The 15864-nt window shown below is 32.0% G+C and overlaps 1 protein-coding gene and 1 long non-coding RNA gene across 3 annotated transcripts in view; both read right to left on the bottom strand.

The window, feature by feature from the left end:
* Nucleotides 1–15864, bottom strand: part of LOC143239052 (gamma-tubulin complex component 4-like) — a 403661-nt gene that overhangs the window by 62441 nt on the left and 325356 nt on the right. The gene's annotated exons all lie outside the window — the stretch shown is intronic.
* On the bottom strand, nt 2222–7299 carry LOC143240756 (uncharacterized). The gene is made up of 3 exons (XR_013021923.1): nt 7187–7299; nt 6410–6508; nt 2222–2380 (listed from the first exon to the last, which is right to left on the bottom strand). It is a non-coding gene; the product is annotated as an uncharacterized LOC143240756 (long non-coding RNA).

Raw genomic sequence — 15864 nt, 5'->3', positions numbered from 1 at the left:
TGGATCACTTGGAAAATCTGCCTTAGTACCCCTTAAAGAGACATCCTTTGTCTAGGGGTTCTGTTTCAATGTCACAGTTGGTCTTATAGTGGACAGCTTCTACTGAGAGTAACCCCTCATCTGTCTGTTGGCAGACACTAAATAGCAGAGGTAGAAGACATCTAGTTGATCTCTGTAGTAGTAGAAACAATTCTGGAATTCTTATCCATCAGTAAGTTTTTATTATTATTATTATTCTGCTGAGTAATTTATAAATATAAATGAAAATATAACCATAGAAATGCTAACTGTGTTCAAAATCACAATGATCCTGTTGACATAATTTCATGCTGAATGCTTTTTGACAAAAAATGATTACATTACCTGAATTAAGTGCTTGTATATACTACTTAGATAGAGGGAACATTGAAGTTGGCAAAGACTTTTGCATATTGGTATTTGTCTAAGGCATTCAAGTGGGGTATAAAACACTAGAGCAATTTTTCAATGCTTAGATGGGTAAAGAGCGAGTAGAAACCCTGGAGATCAAAAAATAGTTATAATGTCAGTAGGTGGTGAGTGTGTTTTGGAATACAGTTTACATAACTCATCCTAAATATCAAAATTGTTTATTTTTATGTGCCACAATCTTATAAAACATCCTTTAAGTTTTAGAAAGCAACAGTAACTTACAGAAAATTCTTTGATGATTGCCTAAAGTAGACTAATAAATAAAAATAAATATTTTTATGACTGATTAATAAAACAAAGCTTCAATAGTTGGTAAAAGAAAAATTCCAACTAAAATTGTAGTTCAACAAAATTTGAGATGGATGTAACTGTAATGTACCTCATAATTAAGAAACAAAAACACCCACATGGCTCATGCTCATAAAAGATCATGCGGAAAATACTACACTGCACCCAAAATTATTTCAAAATCCAAAGTTGAGTGCCCTCATAATCCCCATTACACCAAACGTACTTGCCAGGGATTAGATCCTGGGGGATGCACCCCCTTTATTTTAGGTGAGGGGTATGGTGCATACAATCATCCCCTCCTATAGTTTGGTCTGTTGAATTGTTTTATTGCATCACAGGCTTACAAATTGTGTGTTTGTTCTTGTGATTCTTGTGTTCTTACCAATCAATTACATAATTAGGCCTAGATGTAGGCTTTTCAGAAGCCAAAACATACATCTTTGATATAGGCATGCTTCTATGCTTCTAAGCTTTCGATCTAAGAGATAGTTCGTAAGTATCAGTCAGTAGGCCTAAGCATACATGCAAGTATCATGGCAACAAAATTACTTTGTGACTACATGTTTACAGCTTTCAGGTTCATGTAATCAGAGATTACCAATTTGCAAATTGAACAGTCCACATAAGTGGTTGCAAAAATCATTCCCCCCCCATTGGGTATAAAAAATCTACACCCCTGGTGCTTGCCCTTTCAGCAGTGGAGGCTTTATAATGTGATGGTCAATCCCACTATTAGTTGGTAAAAGAGTAGCCCAAAAGTTGATGGTGGGTGGTGATGACTAGTTGCCTTCCCTCTAGTCTTACACTGCTAAATTAGGGACAGCTAGTGCAAAAACTCTTGTATGCCTTTGTGCAAAATTCAAGTAACAAACAAACAAAAAAAATTACATATATAATTATATGCTTATGAGGAATTAAGTTATCATTATTTCTTCCTTCACATGTGGGTGTTTGTTCACACAATTATTAAATGAAATAAAATATCATTATACACAGATATCTTATATTAATAATAACTTGCATGTTCACTACTTACATTTTTGTGAGATCATCTTTTCTAAATCTCATGTGATATTAGATGTACGAGGTGTTTATTGTTGATTGGTTTATAGTGAGTAGTTACATAAATTATTGTAAACATATGACATCTGTGTATGCTAAGCTGCATTATATGAATATTTGCTGAATCAGTTAAGAAGTTTGTAATAGAATAAAGGTTTTACATGTATGTTACAATCTAATGGTGCCCAAATTTAACATTGAAAATATGTGACCAGTAATATCATTGTCCTTACTAGTCAATATCTCAGTGTCACATTTTCAGTTTTCATGAACTTCCTTTGTAACTTGTCTTTATGGGTTAATAAATAGTTCTTAAGAAAAGCTATGCATCTTTATACAGCTAGTCAAGGCTATTGTGGATCATTAAGATGCCATGGAACAAAACGGATTTGTCACACATACACATTTTAATACACACACACATAAACAATGAAAACACTAACAAGTTCTACCTGTGGATACAAATAACAAAACACTAGAATATTGAACTCTTCTGTCTTTTACCTCCTTTATTAATTTCTTCAACCAATTTCATGACTTCAGAGGTCACTCATCAGAATACATTTCTACAGAGAATCTGTAATGAAAACATTCAAATAATGTTATTAAACTAAACATAAATAAACTGAATTACGTACATGTATTTTCCAAATGCACAATCATATAATACACTCTTTGTATAAATTACGTATATTAATAAAATTAAAGCTTATCTGATATATTTTCCTTCAGTATGATAGAAATGTAATTTACTCCATAATTTCACATTTTAATACCTCTTACCCTGATTATTGAACTTTTTGTAATTCTTAGTAACAACATATGTGATTTGATCATTTCAACTGATTTTACACAACCATTCATAATTCTTACATCCATCTACTTAAAGAAGCAACAATAATAAAAAATGTTAAAAATATTTTTTTTTAAAAGAGTACTTTCTTTCAGAAGTCCAAAACTGGAAATTGCACCTTTTTTTAGTAATGACTTACTTTCCAAATATATATAAATATTAATTTGATAAATAATACAAATAAATTTTTTACTGTATTTTTTGACACTTCCATCATCTTTTTTTTTCAAATTTATTTTTGCATAATTAATCATTACCAAATCATTATAATATTCTCTTTTTGGATGTATAAAACATAAAAAAAATATTTTGGGAAAATATTTGATAACTTTTTGGTGCCACTTTAAATAGATAGATATATGAGAGCAGAAGTTATTCTAGTTGTGTAAAGTCAGTTGAATTGTGAAACCACAAAAACTGTTACTGAGAATTACATAAAGGAATATATTTTGAGTAAGAAGTGTTATGAAAGATTACAAAATAACTTACATTTCTATAATAAAAAGAAAAAATATAATTAGAAAAAGATTTTAATTAAGGAAGGAAAATATATTGGACAAACTTTCCAAATTTATTTATTTATGAGTACTTTTTAAAACATATGTACTTAATTTATAGAAGGAGTGTATTATATGATTGTATATTTAGAAATTATATGTACTTAATTCAGTTTACTTATATTTAGTTGAACAATGATATTTGAATGTTTTTGTTATAAGTTCTCTGTTAAATTACATTCTGAAGAGTGACCTTTAAACTCATGAAACCTGTTCACAAAATTAATGAGGGAGAAAAAAAAACAGAAGAGTATAATATTTTATGGTTATTTTAGTAAAATGAATACACTTCAATGAATTTAAATAAGCAAAACCACAAGTAAGGACTGCGTAAAAAAAAGCAAATCCAAACCTGTGACTAATTATATTAGTCTATTATGACTTAAAAACAAACCTGAAACAAAATTAAACATAAAGTGCTATACTAAATGAGGTTTTTTATTTAATTTATTTTTCTTTTGTCTTGTTTTTTAAGTTACAACAAACTAATATTCTATGGTTATATATATATATGAATGTATGTGTGTTAACATTTCACTTTGGAATACAGCTTATTTTTAAACCCCAGTCTTTTGTATACTAGCATTCCTCTGTTATTAAAGGTATCTACTCACATATATTGTAATCAACTTTCCTGTATTTTATATCTTTAGCACTTTTTTCCTGTGAGTTACGCAAAAAATGTAAAACTTTGCCATTTTTAATATACTCTTTCAGCTTGATATCCTCTAAGTCATTTTATGAGGAAGTTTGTTTGATAACACATAATGTATTCATTTTGATTAAATGTTAATTAATTCTTTTACTGTTTATTTACTGTAAATGTAAGGTTTCATAAATTAAATAACATGAGGGTTATAACAGTGTTTCCTCAATATTACCTATTTACCATTATTATTTTTAATATTCTCAGCATTGTATGCAAACATTAATGCCTGTTATGCACATTTTCTGAAGTACTTTCTCATGAAAAAAACCAGAGAGGAACAACTATTGTCTAGGCTACTTAAGACATTTTTTCTATCAAGCTCTGGTTTGTATTAATTTGTGTAGACTCTTTCTTTGTTTTGGATATTCACCTATAGAAATATAAATTATATCTGCACTACCTACCTGTTCCTATTTTAAATAGGCAGATTAAAGGGAAATTAGCTAGTCAAAAGGACCCATTGCCAAACTCTTGGGCAACTCTGATAGTGGGATGTGACTCTTACAAGTTGTAATGTGCCCATAACTTAAGCGTAAGAGCGTCCAACAGTAATGGGATGCAAGTCAAACTCTTGAATTCAGTCTTGAACACTTAACTATTAGGCCATGTTTGGCCATACTGAATCTAGGTAATGAATACAAGGTAAATAAAGACAAAGATAATAACACAAACAAGTAAAAGTCAAAAGCGGTACTTTGGAAAGTAGTAGCAATAACAGCTAAGCCAAGCCTAAATCAGTTATTAAAACCATGGAAACCAAATGAGTTAATAATTAAACTGTATGGGAGTTTTGTTTGTTTTTACTTTTTTATGTGTCTGTAATTTTCCACATCTTTTTTTCTGATTGACACACTATAATGTGGAACTAAACATTTTGTACACTTCTTTTGTATTTACTTATGCTGACAATAAAAATGTGATTATAAGATGGAACGTATTAAAATAATAGATCAAAGAGATGAATCCTCAAGTCAAAACTCATACACTGAAAGAAGGTAGAAAAATCCCTTTTTTTAAGAATTTACAGGAAAACTTTTGTGTTTATGGTGTAAGACTAGATAAATGTTATGAATGTATCAATAATATTCAAACTATATTACATTATATTAACTTCAACTTGCTACATGAGAAATATTAAGAAGTAACCAATTATTTTTTAGATATATGTATGTATAATTTATATGAAGTGTTTTCTTTACCACTAAGATTTTCACACTACACTCTGCAATGATTCTACATAAATATTATGCCACAAAAATGGCACTGTGATAGTTTTCTACAAACAAAAAAGCAAAGAAAATTATGATTATGTTCTGAATACTTCAAATGAGTCATGATGCAGTCAAAAGAGAACATTGGTAATGAACATAAAAAGAAACATTTTATTTTGATATTTATGTAACCTGCATAAAGTATATTAACAATAATTTAAACATTAATGAAAGACAAGTTATCTTACATAAAGTAGAAATGTAATGGATAATATTTTAATCAGTTACAGAATATATAGCCAATGTTTTTGACCAAATTACAGAATATTTTGCCAATATACAATTGATGTATTTATAAATAGAGCAGGGTGACTAAGGTGATATAAGTGAATACCTATGAACATTGATTATATTGATTAGTATTATATAAACTAAATTAACTGATATTACATTAAATCTGTTAATGTCACAATTAATCAAAATTAGTGTTTATGATTACTACTATTTTCGATTATTTAAACTATCCAAGTATCACGTGAGTATAACTGATTAGTTGCATGTAATCAATAATTACGCCTGATGATTAACCATTTGTCAAATTTCACTAAGTGCTCAGCTCTAAAACTAAATATAAAAGTCTGTAAAAAGACAAATTATATACTGATCAAGATGCAACAGCAACATTTTGATAAACAATAATAATTCCACATGGATACTGTGAACACAGAGGATATTAATTAGAAAAATATCACAATGTCGTAGTTGCAGTGTAACAGTTTCCAGAAAGGTAAAAGTAGACACTGAACTTAACAGAAATTGGTCATGTTTATTAATTCAATCCTTCACTACTTAATATAACAATACATGGTAAAATAATGTCAATATTACTTGTGCACCAATATGATAATAGCAAGCATTTAACCCTCCTAATGACATATACACTGAGAACTAAGGTAATGTAAACTCTGGATCCTTGTGAGCTCCAGTTGATCTAATGATCTAATATCAGTCAGTAGAAGGGCTTTTCTGTAACTTACCACTTGATCAGCCATATGAAAAATTACTAGCAATACAAAATGATTTTAAAATATCTCAAAACAAACTTGTATAAGAGATACAGATAAAATGGTATCTCTGTGAAAGATTCTAGAATACACAAGAACAATTTGCTTCTAATCTACTGACATCATAACTAACCTCAATAAAATATGAACAAAGAACCATCTGATTGTCCATGGATATCCTTTCATACACACCTTTAAAAATTTATACCCACCTCTTACTTTCCAGAAAACCATTGAATCTCTTCTTAAATTTGTTTAAACTGCTGGCTTCCATTACTGCCAACAGCAACTTCCTCCATCAGACAATCACACTGTTAGAAAAATAAAACTTTCTTAACTGGAATTTGGAAAGTCTTTTCAAAACCTTAAAACTTGTGTCCTCTCATCCTATTTTCTTCAGTATACAGAACAAAAAATCAGTAACCTTTATTCTATTGATTCCACAATTAATATTTTCATGTCCTCCCAAGTCATTTCTTCTGTTGTGAAAACATCTAAAGATATTTCAATCTAATTTTCAAGTGACAATTTGCCAAATGTGAAACAATTGTCAAACCTGTCCTTTGAACATTTTAACACTTTAACTCCCTCTCTTAAATATTTGTTTTACTTTCCTCAATTCATACACATCACAGAAAACAACTCTCGTGAAAATTAATTTTCATATTTCTGAAAATGTTGGTACTTTAATTAAAATATTATGCATAATGCACGAATATAATGACGTTTTCCTACTTAAAATGTTAAGTACCTCGTTTACGAGCAAGCAAGAAATTTAAATAGTTGTCTTTCTTATTTTATTATTTCTTTTTGTAAGATTATTAAGCAGTAGTTTTAGTATACCGAACTTCCAGGGCAGTGGTCACATATACAATATATATATATATATACAAGTTAAACATTGTAACTTAAGATGAGCCAATATTCAAAATTCTACAAATACAATGACCCTCATAAAATTATAAGCCAATATAAAGTAATTGACTTACGGATACCCCGTCAGCTTACACGTGAAATACATTATATTTATAGTTATCTTAAGAATTAATTACAAAATGCTGAATAAGTACTGACAGAAGCATTGACAAAGATCTACTTTTCTCTCCACTCCTGGCGTTACGTCGCAAACCTACTACTAGTACTACCACCACCACAAGCATTTCAATCCATTTGTATTATTATTGATTACCATTAATATTAATTGATTCTATCGTACCTCTAAATCAAAAATTTCAAAAGACCAATTTATTCCTATTAGATATTATTAACACAACCTTCCATAGTATATAATATACTTCACAAAAAGTTTGATAAACCACATATCCAAGTATTCCGTCTGGCTTTCTTAATAAATCTGTCTAAGGAACCATCAGTAAACTTTGTAAAGTAATTATTTCCTCTGCATTGTAAACTGATATTGCATTTAATTATCCAAATATTTCTTTTGGCCTTCTTAATAGATTTTTGTCCAAAGAGCCATTAGCAAATTATATAAAGGCACTACTTCTTTAGTGATGCAAACTGAAAACGTATTGAATTAGAAAGAGACACCAAAATATCGAGTTCAAGTAAGTTGTTTAAACCCAGACGAGATTATTAATTAACTAAAAATGAATTATAACTTAACCCAAGTATTTGTTTCAGAATGAAGTAATTTAAATTATTTGTTATTTGAACATAAAAAATCGTATATGACATGATTTTAATTTAAAATATCTTATTTGTTTACGAAAGAAAACAAGACACTTTAAGAAAGCTTAGTGCGATATATTACAACGATTTTAAATATTCAAATCAGTAAGACATGAAACGATCACAACCGATGTAAAGCCGCGATGGATTATAATATATCACAACTACACTTTAGCATTGTTTAAAAATTTGTAGATGATATGATACCATTAAAAACTGATCACTCTTAGGAAGGGTCTCTGCAAAATTTATTTTCGAAACAAATATCCAAACACTTAAATAATGGAGAGAGGCTTTCCCACAATAGAGCATTGGGATTTGGAGTTAAATACCCCAGGTTCGAATCTGCGATATCACAAAATGTGTGACAGTCATTTCTTTAGCATGAAGTTTAGAGTGCAAGTTCATGGGAAAGTCATTCCATTTACCCTTTTACGTAAAATCAATCGCTGGAAATTTTGCTTCGAGAGTAGAAAATTATCTATATGAAACTATAACTTTCAGAAATTTCTATTCTGAATTGAATAGTTAAATCTGTCTGTCTTTATCAATCTGCATCTTCCTCTTACAGCATGTCCGAAGAATTATCTATCTTGAATCATGACTTCAACAGGCACTCATTCAGGAGGCAAGATAGTATGAGTGGTATGTCAGCTATATGATGAAACAATTAACTGATTTTATGATTTAGTGCAGAAATTATATGGCATGGTTCAAAAAGGAATGGCTTATAGTCTTCAGAAGTAATTGATAATAACAATGTACAAGTTTTTCAAAATTTTCTTTAAAACGATCAATGACCCCAAACAGACACATGAAACTGTAAGTGATTATTTTAGAAAAAAAAAGACAATTTCCCTAATGTCTAAGATGAACAATATTTGTCATCATCCTCACGCCCACCCAAGAAATTTTATTTACGGTGCGCTATAAACGTGCCAAAATATTAGATACCGAGTTTTAAGCATTTACTCGTACATAAATTCAATCAGTGTTGTAGAGTTTCTTGTGTTTATTTTCATACACACACAAAGTCATTTTTAACTTTACTAATGAACAGTGTTTTCCAAACCCATTCGTTCAATATTAATAGGCAATATAGAACAATGCTCCCTACATTTATATCTATAAGCATTCAAACGCTTATACAAGTTCAAACAAGTTTATTTAATTAAAAACTCTTACATTTGTCATACAGTTAAATGTAGCTTTTTTTTATCCAGTGAACTTAACCACAGATTCAACTATCAGGTCGCACCCATTGCAAAATCAATACTTAATTACCTAATCAAACTACAACAGGATTTCTTGGGCTTTTCATTTGATCAAGGATTAAAGTATTTTCTAATATATGCAACCGCGTGAATCTATAATTTTCTTTAGTTGACAGAATTACATGAAAAACAATAATAAAAAGAAAATAGTTTTGCTTGGTTTTATTGAGCCATTGTGCATGCGCGTCACTCATGTGCGCATAGAATGAAGAGCGCGTGGATATCGATCATGATATGGTTGTATGAATCATACCACACCCTGAAATTACTTTGGTATACGAACTTGTAATTTCTTTACTTAAAACTAGAAAAGGTTTCAGACTTCTGGTTTTAAATAATATATTTTGACGTAATGCATCGGTCAGGTAGGTTCTTGTTTAATAATTTTCGCTATTTTATTAAATGTAACGTAAATGTCGAGTGTATTCGACTCAGTGGCTCCACACGCATGCGATGTTTTGTCTTTGGTTACTATAGTAACTTAGATGAACGTCACTAAGGGAAGAACGGCCGATTGAGATGTATTTTTCACCGTACACCATAAATGTTCCGTACGGAAGCCTAACTAAAGTTGTTTAGTTATCTCAACTTTCTTTAATGTATACCACAATTATGTTTTGAAAATTTGTTTATCCGTCAAATGTGAGATAAGTAAAATTTGCCGTAAATAGTAATTTCTGCAGCTAACAACACAAATGTACATGTAAAAAAATGTAATTACTTAATTGTACTTCAACAAAACCTCGTTTACGTATAAAGTCGTATAAACGTTTAAGTAAATGTTGTCCATAAAGCTTATTTAATATATGGCAGCAGAAACGTCGCATATAGTCTCAATAAGTTAATTTATAATTTAACAAATATTTTACTTTGTTGGTAAGAACAAAGATGTACAATAGACTATCTGCGCTTATCTAAAAATACAAAAAGCTCGTCTTGTTTATGAGATCAGACTCATCAAAATCGAGGGTGCTTGAAGGCGCTATAGCACCCTCACTTTTACACATTTGACTTACATACTAATTGTAAGTTGAATTATGATAATATCAGCATATCTAGCCACGCACCTCTAATTTGCAGACAATTCCTAAACCACTGAGAATGATGTGCATATTTTAATACAGTAGCTTGTCATTGCGGGTGTCAGCCATGGTGCTAGGGACGACGCATTTAGCGTTTGTACGTATTTAGTTTATGCCTAATATTACCCATATATTCGACAGTAGAATACTTTCGCGAATAGTCATATTTCTAGAGGAATGTACTTATAGTGATGTAACGTCACAGGAACTACTGATCAATAGATCACGCGCCGACGGCATGCGTACGGTGTTATTTATCATAATAATTCATGCAAAAACTCTGCTTCTCACACAACGACATTTTTAAACGATATTCACCCAAAGGTTACTATACTTGAAACTTTGGAAAAAATGCTCAGACGAGCGTTTAAAACTGAAAAAAAAATTGAAATTCCACAGGGAAGGCCAACCAGGAACAAAGTTCTTATCAATAACGTGAATGGTTTTGTTACGAAAGATAATTTCTCAGCTAAAAAAGGTCATTGTGTTGAAGCTAGGTAAACCTCATAATATAAAACAAAGTTTTACAAATGATTAGGTTTAGAGCTGAAAAGAGTTCACTAACCTCCAACTGTAGCTGGAAATTAATGGCTGTTATCATGGGAAAAACACATAAAGAAACTAGAATTGCAGCAAATATCATTCGACCATATATTCATCAAGTCTCCCCAGGAAACTCAAAAAGAGCTTTTGATTTCCTTAAACGTGCTGTTTAAAGCCACATAGAGCAAAATATATGTTTTCAATACATATAATCATAGTTCGAACTTGGTGTTAGGAAGGGAGAAAAATCATGCCAGTTGTAAATGTAATAGAAAGTTCGAAAGGTAGCATGAGGTCTGAAATATTTCTTACAAAACGGATAACAATAATTGTGTTTTTAGAGTGCTTTTATAGACTGCTTAACTTTACAATGGACACAATAAACGTCAGCGCTAGTTTAATTTCCTTACTAAGAAAATCACCTAAGATAATAAGATGCTGTTGTGTTGAGTTTTGTTTAGATATTAAAATTTACATGTATTTTGTGTTGTCTATACGAGGGCTGTTCAAAAAATACGCGGACTGTTTGAATTGCGCGGCTCTAGTTGGTTCCAGGGGAATCCGCTTGGTGTTGCTAGGTTTGCACAGATCAGCTGATTACGACGCCATTTTCCGATTGCAGATATCTTCATTTGTGTATTAGCTACGTGGTTTTAAGTGAAGTGCGATTTTTTTCGTTTGGCGGATTTCAGAATGAATGACCTGAAGGAGCAACGACTTGCTGTGAAATTTTGTGTTAAACTTGGAAAATCTGCGACTGAAACTTTTGCTATGCTTAACACGGCTTACGGTGATGTTGCTATGAAGCGTACGGCATGTTTCAAGTAACATGAACGTTTTAAGGATGGTCGACAGTCCATTGAAGATGATGAGCGTCCTGGACGTCCTTCCACGTCAACTGACGACCCACACGTCGACAAAATCAACACCCTGGTGCGGGCAAATCGACGTCTGACTGTCAGGGAGCTTGCTGAAGAGTGTGGGATATCAGTTGGATCTTGTGACGAGATTTTGACCGAAAAATTGAAGATGCACCGCGTTGCTGCGAAATTCAGCCCTCAGAACTCGTGAGTTTTTGGCCAAACACTCGATCACTGTTCTTCCCCACCCCCCTACTCACCTGACCTTGCTCCTTACGATTTTTTCTTGTTCCCCAAACTCAAAAGACCCTTGAAAGGAAGAAGATTTGAGACGATTCCCGAGATTAAGGCAAATGCGACGAAGGAGCTGGAGGACATTACAAAAGAAGCGTACCAGGACTGTTTCAACAAGTGGAAACACCGTTGCGATAAGTGTGTGCGTTGGGGAGGAGAGTACTTTGAAGGAGTCCCAGACCTGTAACTTCTAAATAAAGTACATTTTGTTTTATGACGTCAGTCCGCGTATTTTTGAACAGCCCTCGTGTATGCATTTACAGATAAGTTATCTTATTCTAAAAGCTAAGGACTTATTGTTTCTTTCTTTTTGAGACTTTCAGTAGCTCAGTGATAAGCCTGACGGCTTTTAATCCTAAAAATCATGTTTCGATACCTATGGTGGGCAGAGCGCAAGCAGCCCATTCTGTAGCTTTCTGCTCAGCAACAAAGGAACAGATCTTTCTTCTCATATTGTTTATGTACTGTTTTTATTTCTTCGGTTTCAACGAGTCGCCTGATATATTATTTCTTATGAACCGAAAATAGTGCACGTAAATACAGAAAATTCAAGTTGCCGTTAAATTATGTGTATTGTAAAAACGTATAACTTGTTTACTGATTAAGTTCTAATTTTCTCTTTTTCTCTAAACACGATATGCTGGATCTCGATTCTTCAAACTTCTTTCCATCATCGAACTAACAAATTTGGATTTATTCTTGAAGAGGTGAGTAGCATCACTCGTTTTTGTTTGTTTAATAACATCTGACAAGTAAAATCTGCGTTCAAATCTGCCAACAAAATTTAAATAGTATATAAATAGTATATATAAAGTAGATAGATAAACAAATGGATAGATGGTCTATCACGGATAGATAGATTAACATAGAGTTAGAAGGTATATGAACAGCCAGCCAGATAGATATATTACGCTTTATACTTTTTTATTTTCTGAGATGTTGTTATAGAAGTGTTATGTATGTTTTCACACCTTGTTTCATGAACAGTAACTGCACAACATACACAGAAGATCTTCATGGGACTAAAAAACTAGTTCTTGCAATATTGTGTACAGTCTCTAATTCGCGATGATTCTGATAAATCAAATAGATTAGCTAATTCAAGCAAGTTTGGGTAAAAGAACCTCTGTGAAAAAAAAAGCATTATACCTATGAAAAATCGCGGGTTCGCATTCCCGTCGCGCCAAATATTTCCGCCCTTTCAGCCATGGGGGCGTTACAATGTGACGGTCAATCCCACTAATCGTTCGTAAAAGAGTAGCCCAAGAGTTGGCGATAGGTGGTGACGACCAGCTGCCTTCCCTCTAGTCTTACACTGCTAAATTAGGGACGGCTAGCACAGATAGCCCTCAAGTAGCTTTGTGTGAAATTCAGAACAAACAAACTAATAAAAAGCAACTCATTATTCGCTATTTTCAAACAGTCAGCGAGAGTATCCATCTTTAGAGTAAGAGTCATTTCGTTGACATACACACACATAGTGAGCATCATTTGGACATTCCAAAATGAAATAGTTTACACAAATAATAGATAAGAGGGGACCAAGTACTGAGCAAGGGGGAATCTCACAATGAAGACTACAGAAAATGGAGTTTATTCCTTTAAACTGTGGTGTAACATATTCTTTTTACTAGGTACGTTTTTTTAATATTATAAATATTACCTCGTGAACTCTAATGAGCACATTTATAAAGTAAAACTGTATGATTTACGTCGTCAAATGCCTTGGCAATGTCTATGACTTAAAACAAAACAGATTTTGGGGTATAACCCTTAATAAGCTTTGCAATAAATGCTTATCAGTAGATTTATGATTACTAAAACCAAATTGTGAATAACGTAAGACATTATTGTTCTGGAGAAGCACAATAATTCTGTTGTATAGAATACGCTCAACAATAACAGCACATGTAGACAAGATGAATATATTCCCAAACTTTTACACAAAATCAGGACCACGACCCCTTCTATATAGGTACAGTCATAGTAATTTGAAGAACCTTAAGACATTTATTAATAAGTTCAGCTAAGGGTCCAATAATTGGATCACAAAGATTTAACTAATGTGGATAAAACATCATTCCAATCAGCAGATGAAGCACTTGAGAATTTCTTAATATCTGCGTGATATATTACATAGTTACACGTGCAAGATAAATAGACTGAGCTATAGTAGTAACACCTAGAAATATTCCATCCATCGAAATGAAAGCCTACTTGGAAAACCTAGCTAGAAGCCTGGTGATCCATTCCACACAAACTAAAAGCACCAACAAAACAACGGAAAACAATCACCAGAAACAAAACAACTTCGACAACACTTCCACCGACAACCACCAGTCTATCTTTCCAGGTAAAACTGAAAACATCTATTTCCCTAAAACACCTCAAAACGGTATCTTAAACAACTTTTTCAAAGAATTTTCACACAAAACCATCAACATAATTTCACAGAAAAGAAAAGTAAAAAACAACCTCACATAAAAAGATATTAATTCTATAAACAACTTAAAACAAGACAACTACATCAAAATTCTAAAAGCAAATAAAAGCAATGCTATAGTTATAATGAACACAAATGAATACATTCAAAAAATGAACAACATCTTATCAGATACAAACAAATTTAAACTAATAAACACAAATCCAAGAAAAACACATGAAACCAATTGAACAAAACACAACTACAAATGAGAAAAAAGCCAACACAATCTCAGAAAACTTTTATTCTTACCTATGAAAGACTGACACATGCACACCACAACTATAAGGAACGTCCAAACCTAACAAACCCGATTGTCCACTACGACCCATAATGTCGACCTATGAATCATTTAACTACAACCTCAGTAAATATATAGCGTGAGCATTTTCTAAATATGTAACATCAGCCGGGTCCTTTTTCAAAAACTCTTTTAATTTTAAATATATTCTTAATCAACCAAATCATAAAGCTTTAATGGCCAGTTTTGATGTAATCTCCCTCTTCACAGAAGTTCCAACAACTGAAGCCTGCAAAATAGCTTCAGAACTTTACATTCAAGACCCCAACCCATTGATACACATCCCAGCAACCAATTAGCAACCCTTATAGAATTCAGTACCACCAAAATTAACTATATGTTCAATAACCAAAACTACCTACAAATAAATGGCCTAAGTATGGGTAATCCCGTGTCACCAGTTCTAACCAACACTTTTATGACACAGATTGAATCTCAAGTTATAAATTCAGCCTCACACCCACCGCTACACTGATACAAGTATGTTGATGATACAATTGCTGGATTCAGATCTACAGAACACACAGTTTTTTCAACCACGTACACTCGATACACCTCAACATTACGTTAACCTGTGAACAGGAAAAAACTAACCAAACAGCTTTTCTTCAGCTTACGATCACTAGAACCGATACACAATTCAAACCAGAAATACACAGAAAAATCACCCATACTGGATTATACATTTCCTGGAACTCAGCACATGAAACAAAACAAAATCTCGACACATTAAGAAACCAAATAAACACAACCACGAAACTATGTTCACCAGATAAAATTAACAATGAAATCAACAAAATAAAACAACACTTCATCAACATCAATAAACTTTCTCCAAAAACTATTGAAACAAAATACACACACACCTAGACTAACAACACAATGAACCACAAACAACCAATAATAAATCCTAAGAAACAACAAACTACAAAATCTTACACTGCTGCATACCATATGTTCCCGACATAAGCGAAAAAATAACCATTTGGAAAAAAATTTATAACATAACACAACATTCCAGTAAACACCAAATTTATTCAAAAACCAGGTACAAAACAAAATTCATACTACGTAAAAACTACACTGACAAATACAACACCAACATTATTTATAAAATACAATGCAACAACTGCCACAAC

Source organism: Tachypleus tridentatus, chromosome 13 (genome assembly GCF_004210375.1).
Source record: "Tachypleus tridentatus isolate NWPU-2018 chromosome 13, ASM421037v1, whole genome shotgun sequence".
Classification (NCBI taxonomy): Eukaryota; Metazoa; Arthropoda; class Merostomata; order Xiphosura; family Limulidae; genus Tachypleus; species Tachypleus tridentatus.
Note: the sequence above shows the minus strand (reverse complement) of the source record. Positions and strands in the feature narration are given on the sequence as shown.